General features: G+C 37.8%; 1 long non-coding RNA gene across 3 annotated transcripts; it reads left to right on the forward strand.

The window, feature by feature from the left end:
* Positions 1–1,248: 1,248 nt before the first annotated feature.
* LOC132606940 (uncharacterized) lies at positions 1,249–26,662 on the forward strand. Of its 3 annotated transcripts, none has more exons than XR_009570108.1 (8): positions 1,249–1,326; positions 1,606–1,742; positions 3,326–3,383; positions 3,753–4,134; positions 4,260–4,293; positions 22,992–23,061; positions 25,240–25,402; positions 26,257–26,662. It is a non-coding gene; the product is annotated as an uncharacterized LOC132606940 (long non-coding RNA). The 3 variants fall into 3 exon arrangements; XR_009570107.1 differs by having other exon boundaries at positions 1,312–1,394; XR_009570106.1 differs by lacking the exon at positions 1,249–1,326 and having other exon boundaries at positions 1,418–1,742.
* Positions 26,663–26,909: the final 247 nt, after the last annotated feature.

Below are 26,909 nucleotides of genomic sequence, written 5' to 3' on the forward strand. Positions count from 1 at the left end.
GTCTTCTTCATCCCCCAATGTAATTGCACAAAACAAACTTTAAAGTAAAATTAAAGGTTCTAGTCCTCTTTTTTCTTTAAAAGATGCTAATTTATCAATTCTTAAAAGTATTTTATATACTAATCTACTGTGTCATTGCACTAACCTCTTTCGTAAAAAAAAAAATTAATACAAATTCTACGAAAAGAGAAAAAGCTATAAGATAATGGCTTGTGCATGCAAAGAAATTAAAGTTTAAACCAAAGTTAGAATTAAAATAAATGTTCTTTTGAAGAAAAATTGTATCCATAAAAATATCTTAATTAAGTGATTTTAAATATTTTGTATCATTTTCCTAATTAAACCCATAGAAGAGTAGATTTTGATTTTCTTTAAAGAAAAACATGACGTAAGGTGCATCAACAAATTAACGGTGCATGAGATAAATACTTTAAAAATATGTAAAGTAACAATCACACACAATAATTACAAAGTAGCGGTGGAAGATAAGTGATTTTTTATTTATTTTATTATTGATAAGTAAGCAAAAAGAATCCCAAAAATATTTAAATATAATACAGGAAAACATTATACAGATAGGTGGGGTGGAGAGCTGGGTTAGGGACATTGGAAGGTGAGAAGGAGAGAACAAACTTAAAATGTCACTTATAAAACTTGTTTTTCTACTCGCATTAGGCAAGTCGTCTCCTTATTTTTAAGAAACTTATTTTCAAGAGAAAAAATTTTCCAAAAAAAAAATGAGAAAATTAAAAAATATTTTTCTTCATACCAAACACACTCTTCAGCTAGAAAAGAAAATAATTTGGCTCCAAAATTTAAATTTTAACAAAAGAACCAACAATATAAAATATAATCAAATAAGGGGTAAGAAAATATCCTTAAATAAGTACACGGCAGTTCAATAGTAAAGGGTTAGTGCTTTAAAGAAATTGAGCAAATTATAAAACTGAGAGTAGGTGAAAAGCCGATTGGAGCATGCGCTAGGTGTAAGCACAAATGTTGAAATTTTTATGGTGCCCATTGTGATGTGTAGTAATTTCATTGGTCAAAAAATAATGTGAGGACTACAAAAGCCTCGTATTGACACTTATATATATAGTAAAAAAAAAAAATTATATATATATAGGACATAGGCCCACCACGTGGCCCGCTCTATGACCAGAAATAGCTTTTTATCTTTTTTCTCTAATTTTTGAGATTTTCCCTATTTTTCCCATTTGACCCAAAGCGCCAATAGGTTTTTTCGAAAGTGCCAATATTTTAGGTGGAACTTTCCCTCTTTTCTAGCACACTTTACTACTCCATCATTAAGGAAATTAATTATGTGTATGTTAATATCTTAAATTAAGAACATGAGTCCCGGTTCGTTGCAGGAGTTATATTGGGATTATGCAGTTTGTCATCTTAACTCCATTTAACTAGGCTTTTAGTTATATCTTCAGTTTTGTGGTGCTTCCTTGATGGATTATAATTTTCACGATTACTTATTTATTAGTATTGTAACTCCTTATTTGAAGAAACATATGTTTTCTCACTGGGAGATTCCAAAGTTATTATTTATGTCGTGGCATTTGATTTTGGTTATCGTATTGGATGTTTGATTAGGAACATGAAAGGACGATGGAGAGAATTGGCTACGTCAAGTATAAAGGCACCAAAGAAAAGGACTGCACGTTTCTCCTTTGGCTTTCCCAACTCTAGCCAAAACACAGTGCACATCTAGATGCAACATCCATCAACAGGTTGGGACTATGGTTTCTTGTGGTATAATCATCTCTATTCGATAGGTTCTTTAAAATGGTGATATGATAATACATAGTCAACTTCTGTGCATAATCAATTTATTCACTAGAGATAAAAGTCTATTATTGTTAACATTCAAATTACTGCGTATTATTTGTTTTATACCTTGATATTTTGCTGTCTTATTTTTCCTGCAAGCTTGCATTGACTTCGTTTTTTCTGAGCCGAGGGTATATCGGAAACAGCCTCTCTGCCCCACAAAGGTGGAGGTAAGGTCTGCGTACATCCTACATCCTCTGAAAAAACCTATTGGCACTTCGTTCCGTAAATAAACGGCGACCGAAGATGCCTTGACCCTTTGCCTTTATTTTTCTGGCAACCTTCGATGCCTCCGCTGAGTCTTTTGCTTTGTAAGTTTCGTTTTTAATTCTTTTTTTCGGAGTCAGAAATACAATACAGAGTAAAAGTACAGAGCAAAAGAATTCCAGAAAACCCATAAACAATACATACATTTCAAGACTCCACTTTAAAATTTTGTTTTCAAATGGTATACTTTAAAACTTGGATTTAATGATCCACTGTCTGTTGATTTATGAAAGGTACTCAAGAGAACTAAGGACAATAGACCCTTGTGGTCCGGCCCTTCCCCGGACCCCGTGCATAGCGGGAGCTTAGTGCACCGGGCTGCCCTTTTCCCTCAAGAGAACTAAGGAGGAAGAAGAGTGGGAGGCTAATTAAGAAATAAGAAAAGTAAAGAAGTAATTAAAGAAGAAGAATAGTGGAACTGTATAAATTGAAATAACAGTTGTAAATCTTTGCAATGTATCTAAAGTTAAAAGTGCATCACAGTGGGTATGACAAATATGAATACAATCATAGTTTTATAGGCAAGAGATAAAAGAACCTCTTTTCCACCCTTACTCCTAAATGCTCTGAATTCGATTTCTTAAAGAGAATCGGTGGATGGAGAAATCGATTGCCGTGTAAGTTAAAAAGTACACAGAAGTGGTAAATAGTGGTTGAGAATGGAGGAGAAGCATACCTGGGACGGAGTTGGTTTTCTTCGGGCAGCGTGAGGAATGAGATGTTGAAGGGTTTTTATTCCTGGCCGCAGTTGGTGGGGTGCAAAGAGCGAAGCAGTGTGTGTTTGCGTTGTTTAGTTTTTAAGCGTGTTTAATTGGGTTATTTCCTCAAAAATATGTAAAAAAAGATAAATAAAACCCTGCATTTCTGTGATGCCACATCAGCAGTCCTTTTTCTTGCTTTTATAGATATATAGATTGGGAGATCTCCATAGGACAAGTGTTTTATGGAGCCATTAACGAAGGTGCATTGGGCTTTGCAAACTTTAATTTATTTCTCTGATGACACTTCAACTCTTAAAGGGCATGTGTTAGCATTGTTATTTGTGGATCATTCTACTATTCAATTCATTAGGTTTCCTTTTTTTTTTTTGGTTAATTAATTTGGTAACCGCTACAATGTATTTTGCTCTTTAGGTAAGTAATTTGTTAATCATCACAATATTTGCTCTGTCAATCGTACTATTATGTCGAATTTCTCATTTTACTCTGTTTTGTAGAATTTCCTTCAACTTTCCTTCAAAGAAGTACTTGAGGAGTTTGCTCTTTTATGTACAGGTACCATCACCCCCGTTTCATTCATATGTTAGCGGTACTGATGCTCCTTTATTGGTTTAGTTGCGGCAGTATTATTCTACTTAATATGAAAATTAAATTAGCATATATATAATCATTTTTTTTTTTGTGATCCAATGATAATACAATATACTCTACCTTCTTTTCTATTTGAGGTAGTTCTCTTTGCTAGCTCTTCTTTCCTATCGTTTCTTCCATGAAGGCTTCATCCCTGTCCTCTGACTCGGCGCTATATGCTCTCATTCAATTGCCTTTTTTTATTTTTTAAATCTTAATTAGGAGAGCCTAATTAGGTATAAAGTAGTCAAAAGTAGTGAATTGATGGATAAACATGTGCTCTTATAAATGCAGGGGCTGTGAATCACACTTTTTGGGATGCCCTGCATGTTTGTTCACGATGGACTGGCTCACAAGAGATTTCCCGTGGAGCCTATTGCCAATGCACCTTAGTTGTGAAAGGTAGCTGCAGCTCATCAAGCAACACAAGTTCTTCGGACTGTAGTTCAACACAAGTTCTTTGGACTGTGGTTTACGTACTATTTAAACTTAATTCAAGTACACTTAGCACCATAGCTGCCTATATTACTCAGCCGGAAGAGGTTATGACAAATATTGCAGCAATGTCAAACTTTAACAAGATTTTAATTGACCTTATTCAATTGAGATTAGTCCTGAAGTTTGATGGAATTAGGCCGGGAAATGGAGAAGATTATCAAACCAACGACTCTGACAAGTAAGCATCCTTTTATGGTTGGCGAACTCTTTTTTTAAAATAAGGTGATGTCCACCTCGCTAATAAAATATACGTGAAGGAGATGCTTCAGATCTGATTTTTGTTTTAACTCTTTTTTATGCAAGTCCATTCACATATTGAAGACCGTCTATTTTTGAGGTAAACATCTATACTGTCACTTTTTTGGTGGATTATTTCAACTCCCCCTCTCATATTGGTTGTTGTGGTAGGCAGAACCTTATTGGCATAGATGATATCTATGTGGTTGGCTCTTTAAACCTTCAAGACTCCTTGTATTTTCAAAATTGTGTATGTTAATTATTTCTTAAATTTATTCACTGATTATAGGCATGTCAACTTGGTTTGAATCTGTTGTATTTCTGTACCATTTGGTGTCGTATGAAGTGTCAAACTCGTGGTATGCAAGTGATGGACTGATTCTTGCAACGACCGTCCAAAAGGAACGAACTCTTTTAGATAGATGAAAAGTCATCCCACCTTTTTCTACTTTTAAGTTTTGTGGAACTAGCTTCTGATAGAGCATACTGTCTGTTTGCATGATTGTTTTTACTTATAGGCTCTTAGACTTGCAAGTGTCCGGTGCTTCAAAAAAGAATGTACAAAATAGGTTGGTTTATGATTGAGTAAAGTAAATTTTGGACTGTGGGAAAGGCCACCACAGAGACATTGGAAATTATCGCTGAGGGGAAGCTTTCCTGCATCATATCATTGTATAACAAAATATTTGACAAGATACCAAGTACTCTATGCTACAATTCTACAAGTTATCTTTAGTTTCCGCAAAAACATACTACTCCCTCCATCCCAGTTTATATGATGGTTGACATATTTGGGGAGTCAAACAGTTATCTCTTTGACTCAATTTCAAAGATAGATTCTTCGAGTATTCTTTATCATAAAATATACATATTTAAAAACTACATAAAACGTACTATGTGTCTGCATAATTAATGATTTACAATATATGAAAATAGTTGGAGAAAATCATAGTCAAGAAAGAGTTGTTTGACTCCCCAAATAGGTCAACCCTCATATAAATTGGAATGGAGTGAGTACTATTTTTAATATTTAGGTGTTAGAAAGAGATTACATCATAAGTTTGACGAGTTCTTTCACAACCGCGCGAAGCGCTGGTAAATTTACTAGTGTGTATATATATATATATATATATATATATATAATCGCAGGACATAGGTCCGCTGATGTGGCGCATCTAAAAAGCCAGCATTAGTATTTATCTATTTTCTCCGAATTTTGGCAATATATATATATAATCGCAGGACATAGGTCCGCTGATGTGGCGCATCTAAAAAGCCAGCATTAGTATTTATCTATTTTCTCAGAATTTTGGCTTTTTCCTCTTTTTAAGTGCTCTAAAAATAAAATAAAAAATCCAAAAGACATATCTCTCTTTCAGTTTGTTTTAACAAATTTCAGTTACACTTCCCTTACCCCGTTAAACCTATATCATCACATATTCCGCCTCTTTGTTGGAGGTAAAAAAACCAGTGGCCTGGTTTCTCCCTAAAAAGCAAATCTTTTCCTTGCCCTCCTTAGCATCTTGCCCCCACCACTTTTTTTTGTTTTTTTAAAAGGTAACAGTTAGTCTATATATCCACAGGTATACTACATCAAAATATGTAGTCCCCCTTCAAAAGTATTACATCTTACATATTGTCGTCCTATATTCCACTAGATTACAACCAACCTAAAGCTGTAAAACTATCTTCTATTTGACTTAACACCTCCTGTTTACACCAAAAGTAATAAAGAGCTATACAATTCATCTTAAGTTTCTGAATGCTGCTCTGCTTGTCTTCAAAACATCTCTGATTTCTCTCCTTCCACACTGTCCACCGGATACTTGCAGGGACAATCTTCCATCTCTCTTCTTTCTTTGCTGCATTGCCATCCTTGTTCCAGCTCCTCATCATTTCTTTTATGCTTCCTGGTTTCACCCATTTGATCTTGCTCATACTGATAAAAATTTACCAGAGCTGGTCTGTCCACTTGCAGTGCAAAAAGAGATGGTTTACTGTCTCTGCTTGCTCTCCACATAAGTAACATCTTGAACAAAGTTGAAATCTTCTTTTCTTCAAGTTTTCATGTATCAACACTGCCTCCTTAGCCAATAGCCAAGAAAAACAGTTCACCTTGTAAGGAATTCCTGTTGAGTTCATCCTCATGTATTCCTGTTGAGTTCCTCATGTATTCCTGTTGAGTTCAGATTCCTGTATGCAGAATTAACAGTGAAGCTTCCTGTACTCTCAAATTTTCATTCCAAAGTGTCACTTTCCCCTGATAGATTGTTGAACTGTGCAACTGTGTCATAAAATTCTGCAATTCCTGTCATTTCCCGATCATTTAGATTTCTTCTAAGATTTAGATTCCAACCTTGCCCTGTCCACATGTCAGCCACCGTGGCTTGTTGGGTTTGACACAAAGTGTATATATCTGGATACATTTGCCTCAAAGATGCCTGGCCACAACATCTTTCATTCCAAAAAGATACCTTCAGACCATTACCCCCTTTGAAATTTGACCTAGCTAAAATCGGTGGCCATAAGTTTCTAATGGATCTCCACACACTACAACCATAAGGAGTAGTAACCACTTCTGTCATCCATTTATCCTCCAGCCCATATTTTGCAATGATAACCTCCTTCCAGAGTAAGTTATCAGTTGTTGCAAACTTCCACAACTATTTCATCAACAAGTTTTTGTTCTGCCTGATCATATCTCTTATGCCTACTCCCCCTTCTTTTTTGTCGATGGTCATCTCTTCCCACTTGACTAGGTGAAACTTCTTCTTCTCCTCATTTCCTTGCCAGAAGAAATCCCTTCTCAGTGCATCAATCCTTTTTATCACTGTTACAGGTGTGGGGAACACTGACATCATATATGATGGAAGCGCATCTAGAACACTGTTCACCAACGTTAATCTTCCCCCCAAAGAGAGATACTGACTCTTCCAGTTTGTCAACTTCTTCTCACACTTCTCTATCACTCCATTCCAGATCCCCTTGGACTTTGTTTTTGCAGCCAGAGGCATTCCCAGATATGTTGTTGGTAATTCCCCCACTTTGCCACCTAATTTTCGAGCCAAATCCTCTACATTTGTGACTTCATTAATTGGGTATACAAAGCTTTTTCCCCAGTTGATATGCAAACCTGACACTGCTTCAAAGATGATGAAAATGACCCGTAGTATTAGGATGTGCTCTTCCACTGCTTCACAAAAAACTAAAGTGTCATCTGCATACTGTAGATGAGTAATCTCCATGTGGTTTTCTGCCCTCTTTCCCATTTGGAATCACCTGACCCAACTCCTTTCCTTAGCTGTGTGAATCAAGTTGCTCATCCCTTCCATTGCCAAAATAAAGAGAAAAGGGGAAAGTGGATCCCCCTGCCTCAAACCCCTCTGGGAAGAGAAGAACCCATTAGGACATCTGTTTATCAAAACAGTAAATTTAACTGTACTGATGCACTGCTTGATCCATCTGATCCATCTAGTTCCAAAGCCCATCTTCTGAAGCATATGCACTAAGAAGCTCCAGTTTAAATGGTCATATGCTTTCTGTATATCTAACTTACAAAAAATGCCTGGTTTTTACTTCTCTGCCTGGAATCTACACATTCATTTGCTATCAAAACCATAATTTGCCTTCCTTTGATAAAAGCTATTTGTTGTCTATCCACTAGCATGTGCATGAATTTCTTCAATCTTTCTGCTAACATCTTTGCAATGATCATGTAAACCCCCCCTAATCATACTGATGGGTCTAAAATCATTCAGCTCCACGACTCCCACTTTCTTAGGAATCAAAGCCACAAAAATAGCATTTATGCTCCTTTCAAAGACACCTTCCTCATAAAAATTCTGAACTGCTGCAATCAGATCTGCACTGATGATTCTCCAACATTGGCTAAAAAAAGCCATAGAAAAACCATATGGTCCTGGTGCTTTGTCACCTGCACATGCTTTAATGCTTTCCAGGATCTCCTGTTCCTCAAATGGGGCCATCGTGAGTGTATTATCATTTTCCCCAATTCTTGGACAATTCCTCATCTCCAGTTGTGGTCTCCAATATTCTGTCTCTGTGTATAGCTTTTCATAGTAGTCTAAAATTTCCTTCTTCACCTCTACTGGATCAGTGAGAACCTCACCCCTAACTTTCAGTTTATCAATTGCATTGTATCTTCTACGAGCATTTGCTGTTCTGTGGAAGAAACTTGTGTTCCTATCCCCTTGTTTGAGCCATAATGTTCTGGACCTCTGTCTCCATGTTGTTTCTTCATGATTTGCTATTTCTTCAAATTCCAGAGTGAGAGCTAGCCTGGAAGCTATCTCACCTTCCTCCAAAGCCCTCTGTTCTTGTATCTCCTCTAACTCAGCTAATTGACTTAACACATTTTGTTTTTGTAAACCCAAGTTTCCTTGAGCAGTCTTACTCCATGTCTTTAGCTTCCCTTTCAATGCTTTCAACTTGGCCACCATTATAAAGTCAGGTTTCCCACTGAATTTGAAAGAATCCCACCAGCTTTTAGCTCTTTCATTGAAACCTTCTGTATTCAACCACCAGTTCTCAAACTTGAAGTATGAGTTTGAAGCTTCCCAGTATCCACATTGAAGGATCAAAGGTGAGTGATCAGATGTCACTCTATGCAGAATAGACTGTTTAATATTCCTGAAGTTGGTGTCCCATTCTTCAGAGAATAGAAACATGTCAAGTCTTGCAGCGATTGTGTGTCTATCTCCTTTTTTCCAAGTGAAATTGCCCCCCGATAGATCCAGGTCCACCAGCTCCATATCCTCAATAAACGTAGAGAAATCTGTCATTGCCTTACTGATTCTGTTGCAGTTATTCTTTTCTGAAGGATGTCTAACAGTGTCGAAATCCCACAAAGAACCCAAGGTCCTTTAACAAGCCCTCTTGCCGCACCAATTTCCCACCAAGTCTCTTCCCTCTCCACTCTGTCATTTGGGGCATACACCCCTGTGATGTGCCATTTAAAGCCTTGATCTCTTCCTGCTAAGCTACATGAAACTGAATAGGCTCCTACACTGCTCAGCTCCCCTGCCCACAGCCTTTTGTCCCACACTATAACTATGCCTCTCCTAGTCCCACTTGCTTCTAGTTGCACAGGATCCACCCATCTATTCCCCCAGACTTCTTTAACTATGTTTGCAATATCCCCCTCCACCTTTGTCTCGTGAAAACACACCACGTCAGCTTTCCCAGTGTGCAATATATGCCTAATCATACTCCTTTTACTGGCATCATTCAGCCCCCTAACATTCCAAGCAACTATGTGTACTTTCATTGATCTTTTATAGCCAAAAATCCCCCCCCCCCCCCCTGCTTCTTGTGCCATTGCTCATAAATTTGGTACCCAGCTCTAAACTTTTCAACTCATTCATCCCCTTCTTCTTTACAATTGTCTGTTCCCCCTGGTCCCCCTTATTCTCCTGTTTGTTGTTGTCTATTTTCATGAACAGTTCTTTTGCCTTTTCTTCACACCCTTTGAAATTGACACCAAATTCTGTGCTTAATCTCATGATATGTTGTTGAACAAAGTCCGGAGTGCTTAAACTTTGGATGCTAAATTCTGCCGGAAATTGAATACCCAAAGGAACTACATCTTCTGCAATTAAACTTGAGTTTTCTTCTTCTTGCTTTGATTGTGTTAGTTCAGAATTTCCTGCTACTTCATAAGAAATTATTTCCTTTGTTGTTGAAGACCCAGTCCTCTGTTCTCCTTGTGTGCTCCTGTTCTGCTTTTCCCCTTCTATATTTCTCAATGGTGCGATTCTATTCTTAGGACTGGAGTGGGCTTTGTTAACTTGAATCTCGATATTAACCATGTCATCCACTTGGGCTTCGAAATTTAAAGAATAAGTCTGTTCTGTTGCTATTGGGCCTGAAGATCTACGGCCCATTTGCCCCTCCCTTCTGATTTGGCCCACTGTAGCTTCAAGTGGAACCTTCCCCTTTAAACCCTGGTCATGTGACCCAAAATTTGAATTTTCCTTATCTTTCGAGGTACTCACTTGCCCACCCTTACTATACGCTAGTTCTTTCACTAAAAAGGACTCTGTTACTCTATTGTCCACTGGGTCGAGACTTTGCTTCTCTTACCTCCCTTCTTCAGCTCTGACGGTGACCGGAATCTCGCACCACACCGGAATATTGTACACGAAACCATCACTGTTCACCTCAATCTCTCTTGGCACCTTTTTCCCATCCCCCTTCACCTTGATCCGAGCCCAGTGAAGATGATTCTTGAGAGAGGTCTCCTCTTCCGTCTCAATATAATTCCCACACTGGTTTCCAATTCGCTTGAACATCTCCTGCGACCACATGCTCATTGGTAACCCTAAAATTCTGACCCATACCCAATCTCACCTTATTTCTGCTGGCCAGCAGCCCGTAGTTGGTTTCCACCATTCGAGGATTAGTTTCATCTTCTTCCAGATCCATTGTCCTGTCAGAACGTGTTCAGCGACTCTCCTTGAGGGCAGTTCGAACAGAAGTGACCGTCATTCATGGCATATACATTAACGCCGATGGCTGATTTCCAAGTATTGTATGCCCATCTTCTCACATCATTCAAAGTTGGGATCTCCTTGGAGGTGTTTTGGAAGTTTCCAACGATGCACCTGCTCAACAGATCTTTGTCAGTAGTCGAATGTCCTCCTGAGATGTTGATGCAGTTCACTGTGGTCTGTATTTGTGCCTTCTTCGTTGCCTCCGTCATCCATCTGCTACTATGGACAGCCTCTTTGTATGAAGACCGGGGTTGTTTTGTGATGATTTGCTGTGGCTCCTGCTCCTTCTCCTTTTCTGGTTCATATGTGAATCTTGCAATTTTGTGTGCAATGTTCCCACAGCCTCCATTGAAAGTAGATTCTGGTGTAATAATGACTGATTTGCTTTGACCTTGTATAGCAATAAAACTGATGTATCTACCACTTTCATTGTATTTAAGTGTACAATAAAATTCTGAGAAGTGGTCCTTCATGTTCCATCTCTTTCCTGCTTTCCCCTGCACTTTTGAAGCTTCAATAAATACTGATATTAACCACTTTAAAACTTTAATGCTAACCTTAACTCTCCTCATTAAATTCCGACTGCGTTCATGTCACGTCCCAAAATACCCGCTAGACGTGATTGGCACCCAGCAAACACCACCCGCCAGGCGAACCGTATATCATACTCTTAATCATTTATAAAAGCACTAAAAGAAAATAAGTGCAGGTCCAACAACGTTATTAATGATAAAAATGCGAAATAGTCACCAACCAAATCCATAATCGATTTATGAAAACCAACCAACGCTAAGATAAAAGAATCTCTAGCCCATATCCCACGCTAAGACCATGGAGCATCTAACAGAGTTACATGAGTTTGATTGTCGGGCATGTAAACCCAAAATAAAAGAAATAAACTAGATAAGCTAAAATGGCTGCCTCCACGAACAATGCGGTGGCTCACCTCAGCAACAGAATCCACTCACGAAGTCTTCAATTACCAGCCTCGTTCTCAACGACAGTATCTGCATGGACATGCAGGTAAGGAGTGAGTTATACATAAATATAACCCAGTAAGATCCTCGACCCGCCACTTTAAATACCCCTGGAACAAGTGTTAGAAAATACAAACACACAACAAGCACAAAAGTATTATGCACATGAATATGTCATTATATAATAGCAACCAAGGTCCAAACCACTGTTTATCAAATATATTATATATCTCAACACAATTTACACTACGAACCGTCATAAGTGGCAGTTAAAGAATTAGTCAACACTATGAATCCACGGCAACATACACAATGTGCCAAATATGTCAGGAAGCATACACAATGCTAAGGGAAGCATACACAATGCCCCAATATCATCAAGAAGCATACACAATGCTAAGGGAAGCATACACAATGCCCCAATATAATCAAGAAGCATACACAATGCTAAGGGAAGCATACACAATGCCCCAATATAATCAAGAAGCATACACAATGCTAAGGGAAGCATACACAATGCCCCAATATCATGGCTCACAGTTATATCACATCACAAAATAATTTACAAGGAGAGTATTGGATTATTTGAAAATAAAGTATATGCGGTTGGCCTTAAGGACCACCGATTCTGCCAAGCACACGCTCGCCCCAACACATGGACCAGGCAGACAAAACATATTTTTAAAACGGGTTTTGAAAAGCAAGTACCCAAAACTTAAAGTCTCACTTACCTCAAATTCACAATTCAAGCACACTTCCCAAAAAAAATCAAAATTGCGTTCTCGGGTCTCCGGACTGCCTCAAACTACACAAAAACAGATTTAGAATGGTCAACACCCTTAGGGTAAGCCACTTCTATATTCTTAGAGGCTTAAACGGTTAACGTCAAATTTTAAAGGACGAAAACGCCCTCTGGTCAATGTGTTCAAAACCCGACAAGACTTATGTTTTCGGAAAGGCCTTAACGAGAGGATTCCAACGATATATAGAAGTCTAAAATCCGACGCTATTTGCCCTTTCAAATCAATGATTTTAGTTGAAGAACCCTAGAACTAAACTTTCTCAATTCCTCAAAATATCCCCATGTTTTCACTATAAAAATTCACCCATAATTATGTAATAAACTTAAATAAAAGATTAGAGTCATTACCTTGATGATTTGGGATGAAAGATCTTATTTTTATTCCCTTCTTTTTCTCCCTTTCTTTTCTTTTCTTCTACTGTTTTTCCGTTCTCTACTGCTCGTCCCTTTTTTTTTGTTTCTTTCAGTTAGTAGTCACGTCTGATGGCTTAGACCATCAGACTTTTAAAGCCCCTCTTTTTTTTTCCTTTTCCCTTTTGGGCTTGGCCCACTAAATTTCCTCTTTTCATTTTTTTTTTAATTTCGATTTTTTTTCTTTTTAATTCCTTTTAGCTAAATACCAAATAAACCCTTATTTAAAAAAAATTGGGTTATTACATTCTCCACCACTTAAAATAACGTTCGTCCTCGAACGGATCTAGATCATACCTGTCGCGTCAAATAAATGAGGATATTTATCTCGTATATCCGTCTCAGACTCCCAAGTAGCCTCCTCGGTTGGATGATTACGCCACAACACTTTGACTGAAGCTACCTTCTTCGACCTCAATTGTCGCACTTGCCTATCAAGAATAGATATTGGACCCTCCTCATAAGTCAAATATTCATCGAGCTCCACATCCTCTGATTGAATCTTATGGCTATCATCACCGACATATCGTCTTAGCATAGACACGTGAAATACAGGATGAACAACAGACAATCTCGGAGGTAAAGCAAGTCTATAGGCCACCAACCCAATTCGATTCAAAATCTCAGAAGGACCAATGTACCTAGGACTTAACTTACCTTTCCGACTGAATCTCATAACTCCTTTCATAGGGGATACTTTTAGAAAGACTTTTTCCCCCTTCATGAACTCTATATCACGTACTTTCTTATCTGTATAGGACTTTTGTCTGCTTTGTGCTGTCCGAAGCCATTCTCGTATCAATGCAACTTTTTCCAAGGCTTGTTGAACCAGATCTGGACCTAATAGTTGTGCTTCGCCCGGTTCGAACCATCCAACTGGTGAACGACACTTGCGACCATATAAAACCTCAAACGGTGCCATCTGTATACTTGATTGGTAGCTGTTATTATAAGCAAACTCTGCCAAAGGCAACTGATCGTCCCACTGACCACCAAAATCAATCGCGCAAGCTCTAAGCATGTCCTCTAAAATCTGAATAACTCGCTCAGACTGTCCATCAGTTTGTGGATGAAAAGCTATACTCAACTCGACCTGTGAACCCAACGACTTCTGAAAAGACTTCCAAAACTCAGCAGTAAATTGTGCACCTCGATCAGATATTATAGAAATAGCCACACCATGAAGTCGTACTATCTCACGGAGGTAAATATTTGCTAACTGCTCTGCGGTATGAGTAACCCGAACTGGTATAAAATGAGCGGATTTGGTGAGTCTATCCACAATCACCCAGACTGAGTCATGTTTCTTGAAAGTGTTCGGCAAACCAACTACGAAATCCATCGTTATCCTTTCCCACTTCCACTATGGGATAATCAAGTTTTGCATTACTCCGCCGGGTTTTTGATGTTCATATTTGACCTGCTGACAATTTAAGCAACTTGTCACATGTTTCAAAATATCAGCCTTCATACCTTTCCACCAATATAATCCACGCAAGTCTTGGTACATCTTCGTAGCACCTGGGTGGATGGAGTACCGCGAGCTATGAGCCTCTTCAAGAATTAGTTGCTTCACATTACCCACCATAGGAATACACAGTCTACCATGACAACGTAACACGCCTTCGTCATCAATAGAGAATGACTTAACGCCCCCATTTTGCACTCGATCTCGCAATCTAGCAAGACGGGGATCTTTATATTGGCAAGCTTTGACCTGCCCCACTAAGGACGATTGTGCCACCATAACTGCAAGTAACCTGCCTTGTACTGTATGATCAATCCGAACCCCGCAGTTGGCTAATGCCTGAATATCCTTAGCCATAGGTCGTTCTTCAGCAGTAAATCGGGCCAAGCTGCCCATAGACTTTCTACTCAAGGCGTCTGCCACCACATTCGCCTTACCAGGATGATACAAAATAGTAAGATCATAATCTTTAAGTAACTCTAACCACCGTCGCTGTCTCAAATTCAGATCTTTTTGCTTGAATATGTATTGCAAACTCTTGTGATCAGTATAGATTTCACACGGCTCACCATAAAGATAGTGACGCCAGATCTTGAGTGCAAATACAACTGCGGCCAATTCTAAGTCATGAGTTGGATAATTCTTCTCATGTTTCTTTAGCTGTCGAGACGCATAAGCTACCACTTTACCATTCTGCATCAAGACACAACTCAACCCGACTCGAGATGCATCACAATAAATGGTGAAACCACCCTCATCAGTAGGTAAGGTCAAAATCGGAGCCGTAGTCAATGCAGTCTTTAATTTCTTAAAGCTTTCTGAACATTCATCTGACCACTGGAATACCACACCTTTCTGAGTTAAACGTGTCAATGGAGCAGCTATCTTCGAGAAACCCTCTACAAACCTTCTGTAATATCCAGCTAGTCCCATGAAGCTGCGTATCTCTATGGGAGTAGTGGGTTGAGGCCAATCTCGAACTGCTTCAATTTTCTTTGGATCAACTTGAATCCCATCTCGGGACACCACGTGTCCTAAAAAGAAAACTGTGCTCAACCAGAACTCACATTTTGAGAACTTGGCATAAAGTTTTCGTTCCTTAAGTGTCTGTAGCACAATTCTCAAGTGTTGTCCATGCTCAGCCTCACTCCGAGAGTAGACCAAAATATCATCAATGAACACAATCACAAAATGGTCTAAGTATGGCTTGAATACCCTGTTCATGAGGTTCATAAATGCTGCGGGGGCATTAGTCAGCCCGAATGACATCACCAAAAATTCGAAGTGCCCATATCTTGTCCGAAAAGCTGTCTTAGAGATGTCCTCAGTCTTGATTCTCAGCTGATGATAACCTGATCTCAAGTCGATTTTGGAAAAATGAGTAGCACCCTGCAGTTGATCAAACAAATCATCAATACGAGGCAATGGATACTTATTCTTGATAGTCGCCTTGTTCAGTTGCCTGTAGTCAATGCACATTCTCATCGTGCCACCCTTCTTCTTCACAAATAACACAGGTGCACCCCAAGGAGATACACTAGGCCTAATGAACCCCTTATCAAGTAGCTCTTGGAGTTGAACCTTCAGTTCTCTCAACTCGGCGGGAGCCATACGATATGGAGGAATAGAGATAGGTTGAGTCCCTGGAACTAAATCAATGTTGAACTCGATTTCTCTCATCGGGGGTAGGCCGGGTAAATTTTCAGGAAAAACATCCGCAAATTCGCAAACAACAGGAACACTATCAATAGTAACATTCTTCGCTCGAGTATCATGAACGGTGGCAATAAAACCCAAACACCCATGATTAATCATTCGGTGTGCCTTTACATAAGATATTATTTTTCCTTGAGTCACAGGAGTTATGCCTTTCCACACTAAAGTTTCTCCCGGAAAATTAAAACGTATAAGCTTAGCATAGCAATCAACCGATGCATAACATGATGCCAACCAATCCATGCCCATAATCACATTGAAAGCGGACATCGGTAACACACATAGATCAACTACGGTGTCCCTGCCTTGAACATATATTACACAATCTCTATAAACTCTATCCACTAATATACTCCCCCCCACTGGGGTTTCTACCACATACGACACATTAATAGACTCAACTCCCCGCTCTAAGAATATAGCAAAAGAAGGAGATACATACGAATACGTAGAACCAGGATCATTAAGAGCATATGCACCATGAGACCCAATAGTAATAATACCTGTGACTACTGCATTAGATGCCTCGACATCTTGTCTGGTCATAGCAAAGAATCTCGGCGGTCCACCCCCTCCCTGAGCAACCTGTGCACCCTGTCGACCCTGTCCACGAGCACCCTGTGGAGCGGTCCTAGCTGGCTGAATCTGACCCTGTGTAGCTGTAGTAGTTCCCTGCGGCTGTTTAGTAGCTCGACTAGCACCAGAATTTCCTTTAGGACAGTATTTAGCAATATGCCCCTTTTCACCACAAGTAAAACAAGCCCCATCTGCCCCAAAGCAACGACCACTGTGATTTCTACCACAGTTAGAACACCTCGGATGATAACCTGACTGATATGAGCTATTACCCTTCCGCTGCATCTGCTGCTGGCCCTGTCTAGCGGAATAACCACCAGAAGACTGCACCACTGATTCTGACTGAGTAGATCTGGACTGCCCACGATAAAAACCACTCTTGCCCCCAGATGGAGCACCACTAAACCCACCTGTGTTACGTGGCTTTTTGCTTTCACGCTCAACTTTGTCCATCTCTAGATAAGACTCATAACGGAGAGCAGTGTCAACTACATCTGAATAGGTACCATATCGCACATCTCGTACCACAGGACCACGATAGCGATGCTCAAGTCCATCCACAAATCGTCTCACCTTCTCTCTCGGATCCTCTACCAAATAAGGTACATACCTGGATAAATCTGTAAACTTGGCCTCATATTCTGTAACGGTCATAGTTCCCTGCCGCAGATTATTGAACTGACGTCTCATGTCATCTTGCTTGCTTAATGGAATAAACCTGTCCTTAAACAGTGCTAAAAATTCTGACCACGTAATAGGTGGTAACCAGTGTTTTAAAAGGCGGGGGCGTAAGGCGGGGCGTTTTACATACGCCTCGACGAGGCGTAAGCCTCGAGGCACGGGGCGTAAGCCCCATGGGTATTTAATTTTTAGTATTTCTTAAAATAATATAATTACAATAAATATTTTTAAATAGGTCAAATTACATAAAAAAAATAAAAGAAAAATGTAAATAAATGAAATATATATATATATATATATATATATATATATATATATATATATATATATATATATATATATATATATATATATATGTGTGTGTGTGTGTGTGTGTGTGAGAGAGAGAGAGAGAGAGAGAGAGAGAGAGAGAGAGCGCGCACGCGCGCGCTTGAGCCTCACAAAAAAATGATCAAAGCAATCCATTATACACCGCTTATAACTTGTAATTATATATAACATAATTTTACAAGTATAAACAATACAATGAAATAAAAGCTATTATGAAATGCAAAACAATTCTAACATTTTAACTTTCAAACACGAAAAAAAACACAGTTTCTTAAAACACCATTACTATCATACTATTCATTTTATCTCCCTATAAGCAAATAATCAATAAAATTTATCAATATTACAATTAAAAAACATAACTTCTTCATGAACAAAAAATAAAATTATATGATAATTCTGATACATAGGACTTATGACCAATGACAAGTGAAAATGTACAATTCCGCTATGTGTTTTTTTTTTAAAAAAAATTAAGTGATATTCATCCTCACGACGTTCTCAAATAGTAAATATCCAATACTATGACTTGTTATATGAGTTACGCCTAATCTTCTATTTTTATAGATGAAAAATTATTAAGTATCATTATTTTGTTAAACAATTATGAGGGTGAATGATTTTAATTAAGGAATTTAAAATATAATTTGTGTAAGAACTGTTAGGCGAGCCCTGGGCGTTGGGCGTTAGGCGTGTTTAGGGCGTACGGTTAGGCGCTTAGGGCGTAAGCCTCATAGGAACTAAGCCCCGCACGTTAGCCCCAAGGCGTTTTGCCACTGCCCTGCCCCGAGGCGAGCCCCGGGGCGAGTCCTGACACTGCCTTTTAAAACAATGGTGGTAACCCTGCTTGTCTACCTCTCTGAATCGAAATCCACCAAGACTCTGCAGACCCTGAGAATAAGAAAGTGGCAAATTCCACACCACGAGTCTCCTTCTGCCCCAACGTAGTCAATATATTTTCACAACGATCAATGAACTTCTGAGGTTCAATAGAAGTAGGTGAAGCATCAAACTCTGGTGGCTTAAGATCCATGAAATTCTTAAACTCCTTAGATTGCCCTGCAGATTGGACAACCTGTTGAAGGGCCAACTGAGGTGTCTGATTAGCTGCAACATTCAACTGAACTTGAGCTTGTGCTTGTGAAGTGTCCTGAGGACCTGGAATTCCACCATGATTAGGCGCCAATGCCTCCAACACATTCAATAATCTGGTCACCACCTCTGCGGGCATAGCAATAGTAGGGGCGGCAGCTGGTGCCGGTGGATTGTTCTGAACCACTTGTTCCTGCACTTGCTCTGACGCAACTTGAGGCTGACCCCCATTCACAACTTCAGGCTGAGGAGTGGCCTGAGTCCTAGTCTGAGCTCTAGTCTGATGAGCACTAGCTTGGCTACCACCGCGGGTAGCACTCTGTCCAGCACCACGTTTTGCAGATGAAGATGTGCGTTTCTTAGCCATCTGCGAAATAAATATTATAAGGTTAAACTTGATTCAACTCACGCACGAACAAGGAATGAAAGAAGAGAAAACTTCCTAGATGTCCAGTAGCCTCAAGGTCATAAGTATGGGCGCCTACATACCCATGAACAAGACTCTACTAAACACTGCTCCATGGACCCGAGACTTAAAGCCTAAGCTCTGATACCAACTTTGTCACGTCCCAAAATACCCGCTAGACGTGATTGGCACCCAGCAAACACCACCCGCCAGGCGAACCGTATATCATACTCTTAATCATTTATAAAAGCACTAAAAGAAAATAAGTGCAGGTCCAACAACGTTATTAATGATAAAAATGCGAAATAGTCGCCAACCAAATCCATAATCGATTTATGAAAACCAACCAACGCTAAGATAAAAGAATATCTAGCCCATATCCCACGCTAAGACCATGGAGCATCTAACAGAGTTACATGAGTTTGATTGTCGGGCATGTAAACCCAAAATAAAAGAAATAAACTAGATAAGCTAAAATGGCTGCCTCCACGAACAATGCGGTGGCTCACCTCAGCAACAGAATCCACTCATGAAGTCTTCAATTACCAGCCTCGTTCTCAACGACAGTATCTGCATGGACATGCAGGTAAGGAGTGAGTTATACATAAATATAACCCAGTAAGATCCTCGACCCGCCACTTTAAATACCCCTGGAATAAGTGTTAGAAAATACAAACACACAACAAGCACAAAAGTATTATGCACATGAATATGTCATTATATAATAGCAACTAAGGTCCAAACCACTGTTTATCAAATATATTATATATCTCAACACAATTTACACTACGAACCGTCATAAGTGGCAATTAAAGAATTAGTCAACATTATGAATCCACGGCAACATACACAATGTGCCAAATATGTCAGGAAGCATACACAATGCTAAGGGAAGCATACACAATGCCCCAATATCATCAAGAAGCATACACAATGCTAAGGGAAGCATACACAATGCCCCAATATAATCAAGAAGCATACACAATGCTAAGGGAAGCATACACAATGCCCCAATATCATGGCTCACAGTTATATCACATCACAAAATAATTTACAAGGAGAGTATTGGATTATTTGAAAATAAAGTATATGCGATTGGCCTTAAGGACCACCGATTCTGCCAAGCACACGCTCGCCCCAACACATGGACCAGACAGACAAAACATATTTTTAAAACGGGTTTTGAAAAGCAAGTACCCAAAGCTTAAAGTCTCACTTACCTCAAATTCACAATTCAAGCACACTTCCCAAAAAAAATCAAAACTGCGTTCTCGAGTCTCCGGATTGCCTCAAACTACACAAAAACAGATTTAGAATGGTCAAAACCCTTAGGGTAAGCCACTTCTATATTTTTAGAGGCTTAAACGGTTAAAGTCAAATTTTAAAGGACGAAACGCCCTCTGGTCAATGTGTTCAAAACCCGACAAGACTTATGTTTTCGGAAAGACCTTAACGAGAGGATTCCAACGATATATAGAAGTCTAAAATTCAACGCTATTTGCCCTTTCAAATCAATGATTTTAGTTGAAATACCCTAGAACTAAACTTTTTCAATTCCTCAAAATATCCCCATGTTTTCACTATAAAAATTCACCCATAATTATGTAATAAATTTAAATAAAAGATTAGAGTCATTACCTTGATGATTTGAAATGAAAGATCTTATTTTTATTCCCTCTTTTCCCTTCTTTTTCTCCCTTTCTTTTCTTTTGTTCTACTGTTTTTCCTGCTCGTCCCTTTTTTTTTTGTTTCTTTCAGTTAGTAGTCACGTCTGATGGCTTAGACCATCAGACTTTTAAAGCCCCTCTTTTTTTTTTACTTTTTTCTTTTGGGCTTGGCCCACTAAATTTCCTCTTTTCAATTTTTTTTTTTTAATTTCGTTTTTTTTTTTTTTAATTCCTTTTAGCTAAATACCAAATAAACCCTTATTTTAAAAAAAATTGGGTTATTACAGTTCAACCCACTCAAACCAGCTTTCGACCCCCTTTTTACATCTAGTGATGTCGTAAGATTTAAATCCAGCGTTATAAAATATACAATCCTCCCCCATTGAATGTATTCCGGCCATATTTGCCGGATAATACCCCCAGATAAGACAGAAAACTAAAGCTAAACTAAGAGTTGACTAGCCTCGGGAGATGTGCCTGGGAGCATTTGGTTTTTTGCCCCTACCACTTTCAGTGCAAATGTAGTGTCTTTTTCTTTTGTTCTCAATCTGCAAGTTTGCTTTCATTGCCCCGCAACTCAACTGTTCATGCTTGGCCTGTACACTTTCTTTGGCATAGCGGATGACATGTATTAGTATGTACATATATTTGTCAATTTGCTTTTGATATTACAACTGCTGACCGAGATCGTTAGATTTAGGCCATTCTTCTTGAAGCTTTGGAAAAACAGATTCTTTTCGCGTTAGGGTTTAATATTTAGTACTACTTATTATTCTTCTTTGACTTCTAAATCTTTGTTGTGCGAGTTTGCTCTGCATTCACGAACTATGAGGAAAATGTTACAGTTTCTAACTTTACTCTAACACTTATGATGCTTTTAGATAATCTAATTGGTGGTATACAGATAGCTTTTTAAGTTCTACTGAGGGGAATCCTTGACCTTCAACATTATTATAGCGAAAATCAACACCAGTTTGATAAAATACCGTATATTAAACATGTTAGATGGGAATTTTGGACGTTTCTTGAAGCCTCTCTAATGTGATACCTGAGATGACTGGGTTGTCTGTAAAAGGAGCAAAAGAAAGGGCAAAACTAATAGTAGTACTCTGTAGCACTAGAATTGGCTTGGAAACTACTTAATGGGAATGTCATATTTTTACAATATTGTAAACATTCTGGGAAAATGGTAGGAGAATTTCATCTTTTATTGTTGTTGTGAACTATCATCATTAGAGGCAGATCTAATTTTATTTTATTTTTTCTAAAAAAAAGAGGCGGATCTAGAATTTATATTTAATGGGTTCAATTTTTTAAATTTTCAGTATTCTACTCATTCTACTATTAAAAGTATGGGTTTAAATTCAATATTTATTTATATTTTAGTAGTTCTTTTCATATGTTTATACCCTGTATCACAAGTTATGTATTGAACCCGTAGCTGAAAGGTTACATCCGCCATTGATTATCATCATGGTTTTGTAGAAAATTATCTCCATTGTTATACATTTAATATTTATTGATTCAGCACGTATAAGATTATATATAAAGTATTGAACCGAAGGCTACATCCGCCACTGATGATAATCATGATTTTGTAGAAAATTATCTCCATTGTTGTACAGTACTTATTTATTGATTCAGCATGTATAAGATTATATATATATATAAAGTAGGGAATATAGGAGATGAGTTGGCCTCTATTTGGCCAAGGATCCCTTTATTCCGATTTATGCTACATTATTTTAGAAAAAACCTCAAACAGCTACCTCTGTAAACTTTTGGTACAGACTACAAAAAACCGAAAGGACATGGCTATTTACACATTTCAGTTACAATTAGTAACGTTACAATATTATAAATGAAGCATTAATTGAGTCACTCAAGAGGATCACAAACAACCACATGATTCATTTCCCTTATACCATGTGTCCTTTCGCCGAAGGAAATTCGATTGCCAAGGAAATTCGATTGCTAAGGAAATGATCATATGGTCGCCCATATAAATGGAAGTCCACTGCATGTTAATTGCCAAAAGAACCTAATTGCCAAAAGAACCTAACATCAATATTTATGTATATCTCGTGGTATTTGGTTTAAACTACCATCTTAGCAGTGAATTTATTTTTTCTTTGGACTTTTTCTTCGACAAATTTGAAGGGTTGCATTTTCTGAAGAGGATGAAGGGCAAGAATTGGATGGCTAGGCTTCTGCAGTTAATTCCCACGGGGTACGGGCCTCGCTTTCTGTCTATTCTGAATTATTTCATTACTGCTCCTAAAGACGTCATGATGTTTCAATATTTTCTTTAATAGAAGAATCTATGCTTATTCACGTAATTAGATTTCCAGATTCTTGCTTTGTTGTTTCTCTATATAATTGAAGGCAATAGAGAAATGAGGTGGAACATCTATTAGGCTAGAATGTATTTATGCTTTGTTGTCAATTTTTCTTTTTTGGCTTCACATCTGATTTTACTGATAAAATATTCGCACATTAATTAATGAAAGGAATAGTGCCATTAACGGGTTAAGTTCCAGCCGTTATTAATCTTTTGGAACATCAAAGGCTCATCCAACCTTTTGTAACGTTATTCAAAATAACTGAAGCAGCCATTATATGTTCATTTCCTTCTGTATTCATTCGTTTTAATTGTCCATTGTTTCTATTACATTATTAATGTTTTCCTTTGTTATCTAATCTAAGTCTACTTGCTTTACTTTTGACGCTTTCATTATCATTCCCATGTTTCACAATTTTGCTTTTTCGGGTTACTACTATTTTGTTGATGGGGATTTTAAAGGTAATAATTTTTCCTCAATTTCAACTTTTGATAGAAGGGCAAGAGAGTCTGGTAAGTTTTAAGGGATAACAAGTATTTATAACTGCATGTATTCTTTGTTTGTATTAAAATACTTACACTTGCTAATTGATTTCATATTTGTAAATAGATCTTTACGAAATCTGTATACATAGTTTCTTGCTCATCCTAACTATAAATTTATTTTTGATTTCATAAATATTTGCGGAGACCTGATTTTGAAACATGATAACATTCTGCAATTTGTTTCATAAAATCACTTTAATTATCAAAAGTTCCTTGATTGTTTTATGTTTTTAAGAATAATTTACATTTCAAATGTTGTCAGGGCAGCTTAGTTGTAAAGAAGGTTTCTTCCTTCTCAGAAAACTTTGAAGTTTACATCTCAGAGATTAAGCTAAAATATTTATTTCTTCCTTTCTAAAAATATTTTCCTAAAACTATCATGTTGTAAATTCAATGAATTTTATGTCTGCGCGAAGCACGGGCCACTTTACTAGTAATCTATATAAATATATAAAGCAGGGGAACAAAAGGCTGACGTGGCACCTCTCAAATTGCAGGACGTGGCATTTCAGTTTCTTTTTTTTCCTCTTCTCCTAATTGAGTAATTTATTTTTAACTCTATACTTGGGCGAAGTTGAGTATTTTTATGTTAACAAAAAATATTTTAGTAAATTTGATGTGATAAAATGCAAGTTGAGTGAAGATTCGTGAAATTACCATCACTAGTAAACCGTCATTTTATGCAATGGTGGAGCCACGATTTTTGGTAAAGGTGATGTCAGTTGACTCCCCTCGAATAACAGTAGCTTCGCCACTGATTAAACGGATTGATGCATTCGGCATGAAATTTGTAGGCATCATATCTTATCTATTAAGAAATGCGAATAGGGATATAGAAACTTTGCCCGAATACTCCTTTCATTTCATTTTACATGACACTATTTATTTTTTAGTCTGTTTAGAAAAAATGACACCTTTTTTAATTTAGGAACCCTTTTCATTTTACCCCTAATTACATGATATTACAATCTTAAAATGCCTTGACATGTTAATCTACAAGGACTAAAGCACTTTATGTTACAAAACAAAATAATAGATTTATCTCAGATGGCAAACCATATCGAAATCAAGGAACTTTTTTTAGTTCAATACTTGTTCGAGTTGATACTTCAGATCTAGATTGATTCTTGTGCATTAAAAGATCCTTCTTTTTTACTTTGTTTTGTATTCTTAAATGGTGAGAGCTAGCCATAGCTGAGTCTACTAAACGAGGGATCAACCTCGTCATGCTTATCAAATATAAACGGACACCTTTAATCATTCACCTCTAATATTATGACACATTCACCTCTATGAATTCTTTCTTTCTTCCTTAAGCTTCGTACCGAGTCAAACATCATCATATAAAGTAAAATGGATCCGAGAGAGTAGCAACTTACTGAAACCTTGGATTGCAATGGAATGGATGAATTGCTCATAAACAAAATCAGATCACACTGTAGCTAAATATGACAATCTTTATTTTAGTTGCTGGTTGAAAATATAATCTGTATTTTAACATCAGCAGCAATGTATGAACAGAACCTCCATAGTATGGGAGTAAGGAAAATCGGAGTCACAACTCTGCCACCAACGGGTTGTTTGCCAGCAGCCATTACTTTGTTTGGTAGAGGAAGCAATCAATGTGTTGCTAGATTGAACCAAGATGCTGTTTTCTTCAACAGCAAGCTCAACAGGACATCGGGTAATTTGAGGAGCAGGCTTCCAGGCCTCAAACTTGTTGTCTTCGACACCTATCAGCCTCTTTTCGATATGATCACTAAACCTGCAGATAGCGGTAATATGCTGAAACACATTTTTAGTTTCATCTTGACTATACTGATCATTGAATATCAATCAGGCAATATTATAAAGTAGATTAATTTAACCATCAATCAGGCAATAGTATAAAGTAGATTAATTTAACGAAAAATAAAGGAGAAACCACAAATTTATCCATCATTTACATAATTAAGGGGTTGATAAATTGACGGACTAGCAGGAACAGGTGCACTTGGTGAAGTAGCTAAACCTATGATTATTGTAGCGATTTATTCATTTGTTCACTTTTTTTAATATTGACACCGTTTACGAAAAATTCTGCATATGCTACTGATCAGGAGATACTCAAAGTTCCTAAATAAAAAATCCATCCGCATTTAAAGGCTGTTAAATCTTTCTTTCTTTCCTTCGGTGTGGAGGGAGGATTTATTGTCGTTCAAATTCAAAGAGGAAAATTAATGTAGGACTTTTTCAATTTTGTCCCATCGGCCAAAATTAAAGCCAAAATATACAAAACCTATACACTCATTATGTATATCATATGTATACTTTACGTATATTCTTTGTATACAATACATATATTTCGTGTATCTCAATGTGCCTATGATGTAGCGCCTGGCAGGCTGTTAGCTAGTCTGTATCATTCTGTATATTTATACTTAATATACAAAACCTATACATGTGTTGGCTATTATTCTTTTGAGCGGTCCAAAAATGTGATTAATCCTTGTGTTGTATCACATTTTCCTTTGACAATCTACTCTTTTACCCCTATAGGATTCTTTGAATCAAGGAGAGCTTGTTGTGGGACTGGTACGATAGAAACATCATTCCTTTGCAATGCCAGGTCAATAGGGACATGCTCCAATGCCACAGAGTACGTCTTTTGGGACGGATTCCATCTCTAATGAGAAATTAGCTCAAAGTCTGCTGCAGCAGGGCTTTGATCTCATCTCTTAATGCCTGAAAGCTGCGGAAATCGTCTACTTTTCTAGTTCAGTCATTTAGTGATACTGCTCTATAGTTGCTGTTGGAGTTGCATCAAGTTTAAGCTATATATTATGTCTTGTGAAGTAGTAGTTATAAACTATTTAAGGGGCTGCTGATAGCCTTCCTAAGTTCATATATGTTTGCCAAGATTTTACCTACTGTTACATAATAATCAGCAAAAAGACTATTAATAGTAGTGTTTCCACATTACATTCTGTCTCTCCATATCATTGAAGCAAACTAATCAAAGAAAAGTACATTCATCTATTGGAATTTCTCCCTATCCCTGTGTCTATACAAGGTGGATCCAAAATTTGAAGTTTATGATTTCTGAGTATTATCTTTTTCTTTTCTTTTGTGAGCTACTAAGGTTCTTGCTTAAATTTATACATTATGTCGCCTTTGTTAGTCAAGTATTGGGTCTAGTTCCTATGTCAATT

This window comes from Lycium barbarum, chromosome 8, assembly GCF_019175385.1.
Source record: "Lycium barbarum isolate Lr01 chromosome 8, ASM1917538v2, whole genome shotgun sequence".
Lineage (NCBI taxonomy): Eukaryota > Viridiplantae > Streptophyta > Magnoliopsida > Solanales > Solanaceae > Lycium > Lycium barbarum.